Source organism: Tenrec ecaudatus, chromosome 1 (genome assembly GCF_050624435.1).
Source record: "Tenrec ecaudatus isolate mTenEca1 chromosome 1, mTenEca1.hap1, whole genome shotgun sequence".
NCBI lineage: Eukaryota > Metazoa > Chordata > Mammalia > Afrosoricida > Tenrecidae > Tenrec > Tenrec ecaudatus.
In genome coordinates this window covers 211,130,671-211,144,521 of record NC_134530.1, presented here as the reverse complement: position 1 = coordinate 211,144,521, position 13,851 = coordinate 211,130,671, and positions in this window count along the sequence as shown.

Sequence of the window (13,851 nt, the reverse complement as noted above, 5' to 3'; positions counted from 1 at the left end):
CCATTATGATCTCCACCTCCTGCTGTACCCCCAGGAGCCCTTATTACAACCAATGCCTCTATAGATGCTCCCAAGCTGAGTTCCTCATACCCAAACTCATAGACAAGTACAAAACAGATTGTCAGGAGTGCTACCAACAACAATAAAATAAAATACAGCAGAGATATGCCCTAATCTTGATAAAATAAGAAACAAATATTTTTAAAATAACCAAAAACAGATCATGCCAAAGTATATCCAAACGGAAATCAAATGACAAAGTTTCAACCATTCAAGTCAGATTTTTCATTTTAATCTATTATAATCATCTCTCCAAGACGCTGTCTGATAACCTAGTTATTCCCACCCCTCGGGTATGGTCAGAAGAGAATTGCTGGAGACTTATTGCATGTGCAGATCCTGTCACTCACTTTGGACTCACGCTGTCTTCCATAGCCTTGTGCGAACCAGAACTTCACAAGATAAGCTCGGATGTCATTCACTTTTATGGATTTGGATTATATCGTTTCCATTTCTTTGGATCACAGATGTTGAGGTACTTCTTCCATGTGGCATAAGTTGGCATCTTCCTTAGATGGCTGCTTACTTGAAAGCAAGCCTCTACGACCCCAGTAGCTATTCATTCTGATAGCTGGGCACCATCCAATTTCTTCACTAAACTTTGCTATAGCACCTAGATCTTCCATCTTTCCTACATGAGGGAGCATATGGAACAGGGCCATGTCATTACAAGATATCATTGTAGTACATCTAGGATTGAGTGTAACCCAAGGCTGGCTGCAATTTGTATAGAGGTAGACTACTATATATTTTTCTACATTGATCTGTTTCTTAGCAACTGAGCGTTTACCCACTGTGCCATCAGGACACCTCAGATACTTAAAAATGAATGTGCTAACAGAAATCTGCTTAGCGAGCAGCTTCCCTTTCCTGGCACTTTTGTTGGTTTCGTTAATGTGCTGTAGAGCTTATATTCCAAAGCACTTGCAAGGCTTGATCCACAGTGGAGGTCCTCATTCAAATTTGTGTCTTAATTTCACACCCCACGCGAGCTCTTTCTCACCATTAACCAGCAATGTGGCTGCTTTCCCTCAAGCAAAGTGCTCAAAACATCAGCCAGTGTAAGATATGACAAAATAATAATAATCTATAAATTATCCAGGGTTCACGAGGATGTGGGTGAATGGGGAGGGAGGGGAAAATGAGGAGCTGATATCAAGGGCTCAAGTAGAAAGCAAATATTTTGAGAGTGATGAAGGCAACAAATGTTCACATGTGCCTGACACAACTGATGTATGTATGGATTGTGGTAAGAGTGGTATGAGTTCCCAGTAAAATGACTTTTTAAAAGTGCATTAAATCCAGGGAGGATTGGCTTTATCAAGCAAGTGTCTATGAGAACGGAAGAACTCACCTGTGTGTCCTCCATGTTTGATGGAAAATAGTTACATGGTAGCTAAGTTAAATTAAAAGTTGAGGTCCTGGTGACTATGACACAGTGTATCATGGTTGTGGTCATAGGCCGGCTGCTACATAGCCAGGTGGTTGAAGCCCCAGAATCAGTCCTGTGAAGGTTTTAAATTGTGAATGTTTTCTGATCATGGTGCTTTTTCTGTTCCTGTAGTCCCATCTTCCACAGTGGGGATTCAGTCTGCCACCAGCCACGCCCTGTGCTACAGCTTAAACTTGGAACACTTGGGTGGACTAGGCGATGGTTTACAGTGAAAGCCCTGAACCCACCTTTGAGCCATCAGATAGATTCAGTGTGCATTGAGTTCTCTCAAAATTATCCAGAGCTTGTTTTGATCCACACAGTCAAATGCCTTGGCATGGTCAATAAAATACAACTAAACATTTTTTTGGTGTTCTCTGCATTCAGCCAATATCTAGCTGACATCAGCAATGATAGTCTCTGTTCCATGTTCTCTTTTGAATCTGACCTGAAACGGGTAGCTCCCTGTCAGTGCACTACTGCAATGGTTGGCCACCCTTCAGGGGAACTTTGATGTTGGCTACCCTTCAGGAGAACTTTGATGTTGGCTACCCTTCAGGAGAACTTTGATAGAACAACAATGATGTTGTTGTATAGTTCGAACATTCTCTTGGGTCACCTTTCTTTAGAATGGGTACAAATAGGGATTTCTTCCAGTCAATTGGCCCAGTTGGTTGCCTTCCAAAACTCCTGACCTAGACAAGTAAGTACTTCCAGTGCTTTTTCCATTGATGGAAATATTTCAATTGGTGTGCCATCCATTCCTGGCTGATGCTTTCCATGCAGTCAGCATTTCTTTCTGCAGCACCATTGGTCCTTGCTCATATACTACCTCCCAAATGGGTGGAATGCCGACTACACTAGCACTTTTGGGTCAGTGATTCTGTGTTTTCTTTCCCTCTTCTTTCCATGACTCCTGAATCATTCAATATTTTCCCATAACATCTTTTAATGTTGCAACTTGTGGCTTACACATTTTCATTGAGTTTTTTCAGTTTAAGGTATGCCGAACATGTTCTTCTAATATTTCTGGTATCAACCACTACTCTTCCCCTTAGTCAAGGAAATATTTCAAGTGGTTTTGAAAATTGGCAAATCCAAAATTTTAACTTTAGATATCCTTCTATAGTATTCTTCTCATTCAAACCAACTTGGGCTGTTGACTCACTAGACTTTGGGAACTGTGAATCAATTAGGTGATATGTATGATCAAATTCAAATCCTTCCTCTATCTCTTCCACACACTGTCCACTTTATACCAATTGCCTAATAAAGTGTAAGATGGACAATGTAACTCCATTTTCATATCACAGTCCTTTCTTTCTTTTTCCATTTTAGTCAATATTTAAACATTGAAATTTGTGAGATACATGCTTTTTTCAATTCCAAGTTCTGACACAGAACAACCCAGATGTAGTTTCATTACATATATTATTTTAAAAAATTCTTACTTTAGCCCAGTCTTTAGATTATTTTCTAGTGCATACGCTTGAACTCCTTGTCGTTTTCACCTTCTGCAGACCCAACCCCCAAGCCCCAGTGCCCTGAAATTTGCACATGACCTCCAGGACACAGACCAATGCTGAGAGAGCTGAATTGTGAAGCCAAGTGTCTGGGTAGCTAATTAGAGCAACATGCCCAGATGAAAATCACGGACAATCACTCACTGCACTAATAAAGCAAAAGAGCACAATGAAGTCACTGACTTTCTCCTGTCTGATTTTTCACCTGAAATAGAGAATGGTGACATTCAGATGGATTTGTGTACCTCCTTTTGCAATAGTCTTCAGCAGTATGATGGGCAGGAGAGGGAAGGATGATTAATCAAAGTGTAGAGTATTGAATTGTATCTTTAGGGTCTCACTTCATTGGCACCTGTAAGGAAGTCCTGGCAGAGTCATCTGAGGATGACTTTTAATGGAAGTACCTGTGCTAGGAATTCTGATAGGAGGAGGGTCAGGACTGTCCAGCAGAGGGGATGTGCTAAGAATTTAATTGCAATTTTGTCAAAGATTTTGTACCAAGTCTGGTGTGAAGAGGGCAGATTTTTCCCTACGGACCCTGGCAAGTAATGTTTTCCTTATTGTCTGTGGTTTAGCTGGAAATGGGCACATTGACTTTTAGCTATTTTCATTCTCCAGAGGATAAATAAAAAAAACAGCTTCAGTGATAGTATAAGTCAGTTACTAAAATTGTCTTCATTTCTAAACGGTAAACTCTAGTCAGAGATGTTCACCTGATTCTGTCTCCCCTGAGAGGAAAACATTTATCTCCATCTCGTAGATTGCTGACAATATGAAATATGTTCATTGTGAATAATTTTGTGAAGCTCTTGTTCCCGGTACTCATCAATAACTTGAAGCCCAGAGCTATCAACTAAAGAAAGATGTTGTCTCTTCCAAGATGATTTTTGCAAACATCTGAAAGCACTTGTGGAGGTCACAACAGGAGAGGAGGAGCTACCGTCGTCTCATATTCCTCTAGAAGCCAGAGGAACATTACAATGCACAGGACAGACAGGCTGTGGTAACAGAGAATTATCCATCCCAAAAATCTTAATTGCACCAATGTTGAGAAACAGGAGTATGTTCATGTCTTAACCTGTGGAAGTCATTTGATAATTACAAAAACAAACATCATATTTCCAAGTATTCCCCTATATGTGATCAATATTAATCTTCTTGTATGGAAATGCTTAGCAGAATTCCTGTCACTGAACAGAAATCATTAAATTCTTGATGAGTAAACAAATATTATCTAGATCATTCAAAGAAATCTATTTTTTTACTATCCCAAAAACCACTCTAGCTATTTTGAAGTAAATACCAAAAGATCATTACCCCTGTACTATCAAAACTTATATGGCTTTCATTCTTTGCTTGACTAAACATATCAACAAACACCATACAAAAGCATAGAGCTAAGTTTTATAATCATATCCAAAGAACTTTAACAAATGCCAGTTTTTGCTGGATATTGCTATTTATTAGAACTCCAGCTCCAAAAGCGTGGTCTCTTGAACTAAACTTTAAGAAAAGGGACATTCTAAACTAAAGCTAAACAAAACAAATACCAACTTCAGGGAATGAATTAATCAGATGGTTTTTAAATGTGCAGCGTATGTTTCCTTATGTCTCAGTTGTTTTTCATAGCACTCACAGAACACTGATGCAGGATAATTGTTCTTCCTTTATGCTGTTTGATGTTCTATTCCATATTTAGTATCTTGTTTCAAAAGCAAGTAAAAATTAAGAATGAATATATATTGAGACCTTATGTAGTGGTTTAAATTTGGTTAATGTTAAGCCATGTTTTTATTTGTGGGGGGAGAAAGCCATGGAATTTGTTAGATATCATAGTTTTCATTAAAAAAACAATATTTGTGATTTTCAGTGATGCAATTTTGTCCTAAATTATGCCCAATGGCTATAAACTAATAATTTCAGAAAGCCACAAGCCAATAAGTAGTTTTAAGTAATCAATTTCAATAATAAAAATGAAAGCATAAAAATTATATTAAACTTTATAATTTGAATGGAGTAATGGATATAAAATAATATAATACAAAATCATATTAATCATAATAAATATATAGTCGCTTTTATTAAAAATATGTTTGCAATATTGACAAAACTACATTTACTGATACATTATGTTTTAAAACACAACATGAAAAGATTTTGTACTCTCTTTAACACCACTGCACACCAGCATAGTCTAATAGAAAGTTTGAGGTCAAGAATTACCAACATGGTAACCCTTAGTCACATGCCTTTAGTAAGCATTTATAATGTGACATGTATAGCTGGATGAATTTTTGGCTTTACTTATTTAACATGTTTACATTTAAATGTAAACCTCATTTAGTGACTTGTACATTCAGATGAATCACTGTAGAATATTAGCTTAATTCTAAGTATTCTACTATATACTAAACGAGTGAAATTACAGATGAGTTTGACTTTGTAATTATCCATGAGAATCATTGATTTATATTGGTGGTATTATTAAGAGTGTCATACTTATGATGATGGCAACAAATGTACAAATGTGCTTGACACAATGGATGGGTATATGGATTGTGATAAAAGCTGTGTAAATCCCCAATAAAATGATTGCAAAAAGTGTCATGCTTATTTTCTTTTATATAGGATGAAATAAACCAGCACTTTGAATGAGATAAACTAAAGCAAGTAAAGAGAGTTTGGTCTTGAATTTCCCTTTAAATGGACAATTCCTTTATCCATACTGGGAGTTCCCCATGCTTAAGGGACGCAGAATTAGTGTTTTAAATTTAATGACCTTACTGAATAACTCTCTGAACAATTCACACAAAAGAGCATCATAAATTGCAATATTATTGCTTATTCGTTTTATGGATTCTCTTTACTTAGGGGTGTGTAGTGCTTTTATATGTACCTTTAATTACCTCTTCTGAATGCTACCACCGTAAATCTCTTGCTTCCTCTAAAGCTGAGATGCATTTAGTGCTTACAATAATTCAATGAAAATCTACTGACCCCAATGCATTTGAAATATAGTTTGATGCATTGCTCAGACTTGCAATATCATTATGTCCGGTCATCCTTAACATGTAAGATGACATATCCTCCCCTCATTTTCCAGACTTAACATACACAGAGATAATCTATAATAAACCAAAAAAGCTCCCTGATGTAAAGTCAACTCTCTGGCTTGCAGCCATCCTCCAGGAAAGGGCGGAGTGGTCCATGCGGGTTTTTGAGGGAGGAGCAAGTGTCACGGTTCTCTGAAGCACAAATGATGTTGGAATTGCTGACCTAGAAAGCATGAGTCAGTCCTGCTTGCAACCCACTCCTCCCTCAGGGCTCCTTGAGGCCACCATAGGCATCCAATAACTTGAACCATTTGCCTGCGCTGTGTGTTTGGGTTCCTTTAAATGACATTAGAGGTATTTATTAGACTGAACTCACAAGACAATAACTTGTAAAGTCAAATTTCAGCGATGCATAGATGTGAACATTTGTAGAACACCATGGATCTGGATATAGGTATCATGGAAGGGGCAAAGAAGAAATCTTGTTTTGGTCTCTAATTAATGTAAGACATCCTTTTGTATAAAGTCAAATAAAAGGTGAACTAATATACATTTTCTTTGCAATGTGGACATTATGGTTTTAGCTACATGACAATAAAATGGGAAAAAAATCTACTTTTTTTCATGGAAGACTAATCCACACGAGCACGATATTTTAAGGTAGTGGGTGGCTTTGAGAAGTTCGTGAGAATTTTGTTTAAATTAGCTCGATTCTTTTACTTGGCAGTATCCTTTCAGCATGTTTGTTTGTGTACATATTTTCAAGTTTGTTTGCATTTTTATTAAATTGAATTAAATTTTATTAAATTGAATTGAATTAAATTTATAACCTGTGATCTCTTTTGCCTCTAGGGATTCAAACTGTGAAAACAGTGATTTTTATTCACTATCTAGATATAATAAATGCACAATCTCCTTTATCTAAGTTTCATGTGAAATTTAGGCACAGAAACTAACAGAAATCTTGTTAGATACAGTCCATGTGACCCCTATGGTAGGTTGATGTCAATAGGGATATATCAAAATCTGTAGCACTATAAAACATTGTAGTAAAGTAAAATTTCTTGTTGTGCCTCTTCCTGCCATAGCTTTTGTAACGCATACTCAGCTTCTGGGTAGGACGATGCAAATATGTTGTAAAGGATTCTAACTCTGAGATTTGACAGCTTGCCTTTCTGCTGGGTATGAAGTACGTCACCCCAGAAGTGGGAGCAGTCTCATGACTGGCAGCAGGCAGAGTCATGCTCCTGAGGGTCCTTGGATATTGAAGTGGTAACAACTCAACACCAAGACCACGAGCTAGAGAGGCAGATGTCCTCGCCCACAGAATGAGAACACCTGAGTGGCTACAGGAAGGATGTTGGGTGACAAGGTGGGATGTCCTTTGGGCATTTCTCAGTAATAAAGGTGTTTCATAATACTTGCCCAAGCAGGGCTGAGGTCAAGGGGTCTGAGCTGCTGGGAGACTGAGAAGAAGTGTTGCTTCAAACGAAAGGACTGCATCCTTAATGTTTTCTGGGCTTTACTTGTTGTGAATTGTTAACTTCCTTAATAAACCCTAACAAATTGGAAACACAAAAATTATACCCTAATGTACATGGTGGACTTTAGTAAAAAATACTGTGCAGTATTGGTTCTTTAGTTGTAACAAATGTATTACACTAATGTGAGATGTTAATAACAGGAGAAACAGCATGCTGGCCAGTGGAGAAGGAGGTAGCATAGGAGAACATAGTACCTCAATGCACAATTTGCTGAAAACTGATATCTACCCTTGAAAATATGGCCTCCTGTTTAAAAGTAGCTAATGTGCTTATTTAAAAAATCTGGTGATTATAATGCTCCTATAAATTAATAAATTACATTATCTACAGATTATGATATAAAAGACATATTGGAGTTAAAATATTAATTAAAACTGTTTTAAAGCAGTAAAATTGAGTTATGCCTACTCTGAGTGTAACCATAATCATTTGGAGATGGGTATCAGGACCTTTAGCCACATGAGTCTTATAGTAGCTCATGCTCATTGATTGAGCATGGCCAAAATGCATATTCTGTGCACTACTGTTCAGTTATTTTCTATGTATTGTCTTGGGAATTAAGAATAAATTTTATATACAGATATACATATTCTGTGACCTACAAAAGATGTTTCAAAATTATTATTTTTATTTAAATAAGCATTTTATCTTTCAACTCTATTAATAATTAATTATTATAGATCCATGAAAAAGTATAGCATTAATAAGCAAACAAATAATAAACATTCTTCATTTTGTTTGTGGATGTTAATTTTAAGCTATAGATAACTTTTGATGAGAACTTTTCACTTTTTTCCCCTATTACCAACACATCAAAAATATTAATTTGAAAAAGTGCAACTCAGTTATTCTAGAAGAACAATACGCATAATTATTCTATAGGTCTTCACCATCTCAGAAAGTCTTGAACAATCTAGAAAGCATTCAATTGCTATACAGCCAATCGTTTTTACTCTGCCTTTATTTTTACTTCCACTGAATTGCTTCTTTCTATTTGTCAACAGCAATGGAAACATTCTACCTCTTGGCTTGTATGAAATGGAAAGAATGAGATTGCTTCTACATTAACACACACAAACAACAACAGCAGCAGCACACTCTCATCAAGTCAGTTTTGACTCAGCAATGGCGTAGCATAGAGTAGAACTTTCCTTTAGGATTTTCAAGGCCGTCAATTGTTGGGTGCATAAACTGCCCCATTTCTTTGCCACAGAGTGGCTGATAGGTTCAAACTTCTGCTCTCTGCTCAGTGCCTGCCCTTAACCACTGTGCTATCAGGGATACTGCCTGTGTTAATACTTCCTGAAAGAGAATCATGGATGGGGATTATGGCTCTGGATGAGTGATTTTCCAAGTTTTGTGTTTCAGCCAGTATTATTAGAAGCAATTAGGGTATTTTTACAATCAGAAAATTTCCAGCCTCATTAACCAAAACCAAACTCATAACCATCGAGTCAATACTGACCCATAATAATCCCCTGTGGGTTTCAGAGACTGCTTATTGTAGAAAGCCTCTGCTGGTGGCTTTGAACTGTTGACCATGCAGCTTGGAGCTCAACTCATAACCACTAGCAGCCCCAGTGTTATTCCTAGCCTCATTATGAGTTATGAAAACAAGAGCACTATGGGAACTCTCAGGAAATCTGGGTTGAAGCAAACTAGTTACATGATTATGATGATAGTTAAGTTGAAAAACAATCATCCTATTTCATTATGTCTAAATCTAAATTTCACCATCCATATATCAATTTGTGTTTTGTGGTGGCTTGTGCTTTCTATGCTTCTGGAAGCTCAGTTATTGATATTTAGAATACGTGTAGAGTCACCATGGTGGACAGGTTTCAGGTGAGTTTCTAAACTAAGATACACTAAGAAGAAAGGAGAGTTATTTCCAAAAAATAGAAAATAAAGTCTTATTGATCACACAACGTCGGTGATAGTACTGGAATGTGAGTACCTAAGTTGGAATGCACAACCAAATGCAATTCACTGCCATAGGGTCAATTTCGAGTCATGGTCACCCTAGGAGACAGGGTCACACAGCCACTGCAGTTTTCGGAGACTACCATGCTCCACAATAGCCGAAACAATGAAGTTGACAACACCAACAATCATGACAATGGCACAGGACTTCGCAGTGCTTTATTCACTTGTACATGCCGTTTCCTTGAGGGAGAGTTGACATGGAAACAATTAACAATAACAAACATGTTAGAGTGAACAGACTTAAAATCTAGATCTGTCTATGTGTATACAAGGCAGGCATGGAAATGAAAAGTTATTTGTCAATTTGTAAGAAATATTTTAGTCTTTTAGGCCATTACCATTAGAAGTATATTTTAATAACAAAACAAAAGCTCTTTGACTTCACCTTTGAAGCCACTATTTTCCATCTGTTATAATAATAGCTAATCTTTAGGCTTGGGATGTAGACTCAATCAAGGAATATATGTAGAATATTCAAATCAGAGCCTGTGGTTATTGTAATTAGGATAATTAATTTTTACTAAAAGTATCGTAACCAGTGGAATTCATTATTGAATTAATTTCTCTATTATTGGCTAGCACAGCAAAAATGAAAGTGTTTCCTTATAAATAATAATGAGGATAGAACATTTCTGCCATGTATTACTTTGAACATCTTTCGTAATACTTAAATGGACTTTTCTTGATTTCAAAGTGTTTAAAATACACTAGTTGAATAAGTTAAAGACCTAGGACTAGAGATTGTAATATTGCTGTGTTGTTGTTGCTACTTGCTGTCAGCCAGCTGATTCATGGTGGCCTCGTGCATAGCAGCAAAGGAAGGTCCCCGCTCCGACGCCTTCCTCATGACGGTTTCTATGCTAGGGCTCACTGAGCCCAAAGTTGTCATTATTAGAAAGTAGAATATCTAGCTCCTTTAAAATATAAGCCTATACAGATAGTAGATTAATAGCATAAGTGTTCATTAAAGATGATAAAAATATTAAGAATTTTAATATAAGCACAAAATAGGAATATTATTTTATATAAAATTTGGAAATGAAAACATGTGATTATTTAATCACCCAGAAGATATTTGACTGTTTAGTGCACCAACACAACTTCTCTCTCTCTCTATCTCTCTCATTCTCTCTCTCTCACACACACAGACACACACACACACACACACACAGGAGATATATGGCACTGCACTAGGAGAATCAGCTGTAAGAAAGATGTAAGTTTTTCAAAAGTATGCCTGTTACTTCAATGACGAAGGTGTGCCCAATCAATGGTATTTCTAATGGAATGTTCTGCACATGTATTTGAGCAGTGTAAAGGAAGACAAAAATAGGTGCATTTGAAATGAGGCAATGACAAACATATTGAATATATGTACCATGTACTACCAAAAGAGTGAGCAAATTGGTCTTGGTAGAAACAGAATATCCCATAGATAAAAGGATATTGACATGCATCTTACTTTGGATATGTCTTCAGGAAAGGCCAATCAGTGGAAATGGACATATCATGTTTGTTACAATCTTAAAGGGTGAACAACACAACAACAACAAAAGCCCAGGCAAACACCCCTGTTACCAATAACAAAATGAGAGGAGTTTTACAATATCCTCAACCGTGGATTGAAATGTCAAAGAAAATGAAGAAGACTGTGGCAGCATTCTGTTTAGCTACACATGAGAACACCATGAGTATGAGCCAACTTGAGATCGAACCAACAACAAGAACAGGCACACACTATGATGCCAAGCCTTGGAAGCGTGGCAGGCATGGTGCCAGGTTTTTGGGAGATGACTTTCAATATTGGAATGGGGAAAAGTGTTGTTTCTCATAAAGTTATGGTCTTGGTGAGATCAGGAAACTTACAAAATGATTAATTTGGTAATTATATAATGATGATAATAAATAAGGAAGGATTTTTCTCAAGCACTTTTCTGTCCCAGAGTTATATTGAGAATGTCAAGTTATTTGTTTTATCTTTCTATATTTTCTACCCGCTTTTTCCCTTCCCTTTGTCTCTGTTCTTCATCCCTTTTGTACTTTGTTTTGTTTTATATATTAAAATATCTTAATTTATTATGATTATTATTTGTGTTTCTCAGTCTTTAAAGAGTGTTGTTGAAAATGGAAGCAGACACTTCATTGTAGTGTTAATGTGTAATCATTTTTACTGGAGACAATTTGCCAGTGGCCTTGATAAAAACCTAAAAAGCTGTAATACCTGGCTTATAACATGTGTAAATATATCCAAATGCTATTTTCATATAAAACCAAAAACAAATGGTTGCACATGCACAATAGCATGACAAATATGGATAATTATGCCATATATGATTAAGAATGTAATGCCTATAAGAAAATATAACTTTTGCACAAATAAATGGAGCTGAACTTCAATGATATTATTACAGAAACTGTAAAAAGATAAAAATAATTGCTAAAAACTTAAGATAGCAAGATGGGAAAGAAAGTAAAATATTTGATAGACTACTATAAATCTAAGAAATGCTGGACCCAAACAAGGGGAGAATAATTAGAAAAGTATTGCTATAAAACCACAAAAAATTAATAATAAAAGTATCAAAATATGTATCTATTATTTCTTAACATATCCGCCATCTAAGTCTACATTATATTGAAAGTGGAGATTCCTTCTGAAGAACCGATCACCACAAAGTCGGCTGTTTTAATTGACCAGAAGCACCACACGAGAAAGAAAAGACTTGCTGCTTCTGTAAAGATTTAGTCTCAGAGACTCCCCAGCATGATTCTTTCCAACAGGATTCCGAGGGTGAGAATCCATCTGAGACAGTCATTTTAGATTTAGAACTCACACCTTTCTGGAAGAATTCTATGCTTTTTCATTTATATCGTGTCAAAACAGCCGTTTTGGCATCCTTCAGGGACCCAGATTATATTCTTGTTCATTGTTCTTGGGATTGGGGCACACAATGATGTCTGGCGGGGAAAGATCAGCGCTGAAGGTAAATGAGGAAGGTTTCTTAATGGAGGTCTTGAGGACAGTTCTTACTACACTTGAACAATGAACCATTGTTGTGATAGGAACAAAAAAATAGGACCTCAATGCAATTCTCTTGGCCTTCGCCTCACAATACACTCTTCTGTTTTATTAAAATTTCTTTATAATTAACCCCCTTATGCTCCTATGTCCTTTGAAAAAATATCAAAAGTATCCATTTTGTGTCCTCCAAAATGTCATGATTAATATCTTTGCTGACCTCTCTGCCAGGAATTAAAGACCAACCACTGGTTTGATTAGAGCTTTCTTTCTGGATCATATTGGTAAATGCAAGTCTTGTGTTTATTTATGATTTACTTTATAAAATTGTCTTTACTAACTTAATTAAAAGCAGAAAAATTAACTCTTTGAACAACATGATTTGTACCCATTGAGCCCAAAGCTTGGTGAGGCCAAGGGGTTCACTTAACAACTGAGAAGGTCAAATTATGTGAGATTCTAATTACACTACTTATCAGTGGTTATTCTGCAGTGTTCGTCCACGTATTTCTGGAATGCAGGTATTCCTCATTCATTGAGGCTCAGTGTCTATATGTTAACTCATCTCAGGTGTTCTGGAATTATTTTTTTAATTCTTGATCCATTCCTATAAACTGTGGCAAAGTGTTAAAGATTTTGAGAGATGCCCACTTCAGTTCCATTAAAAAAAATTATCAGCCGATCTTAAAATCATTCATTTCCATTTTAAAAAATACTCTCTTCTTTTGTGAAGGCAATGAATGAGATTAAGACAAATATATTACTGAGAGAATTTTAATGCATGCGCTGATGGCAGAGATTTCTTCAAACATTAGTTTGGGATAAATTAATACATATAAGAACTGGAAGATAGGGTTTAGGAGAGGAGATGGGTCAGTCAGGGTGCAAGGTAGTACCGATGAAGAAAACAACTTTCCCCCAGATCCTGGATGCTTCCTCTCCCCAACTACCATGATCTGAATTCTACCTTGCAGGGCTGGATAGGGCAGAGCTTGTACACTGGTACATACGAGGGCTGGAGGCACAGGGAATCCAGGGTGGATGATACCTTCAGGACCAAGGGTGTGAGGGGTGATGCTGGGAGAGTGGAGGGTGAGAGGGTTGGAAAGGGGGAACTGATTACAAGGATCCACATGTGACCTCCTCGCTGGGAGATGGACGGCAGAGAAGCGGGGGAAGGGAGACTCCGGATAGGGCAAGATATGATAAAATAACAATGTATAAATTACCAAGG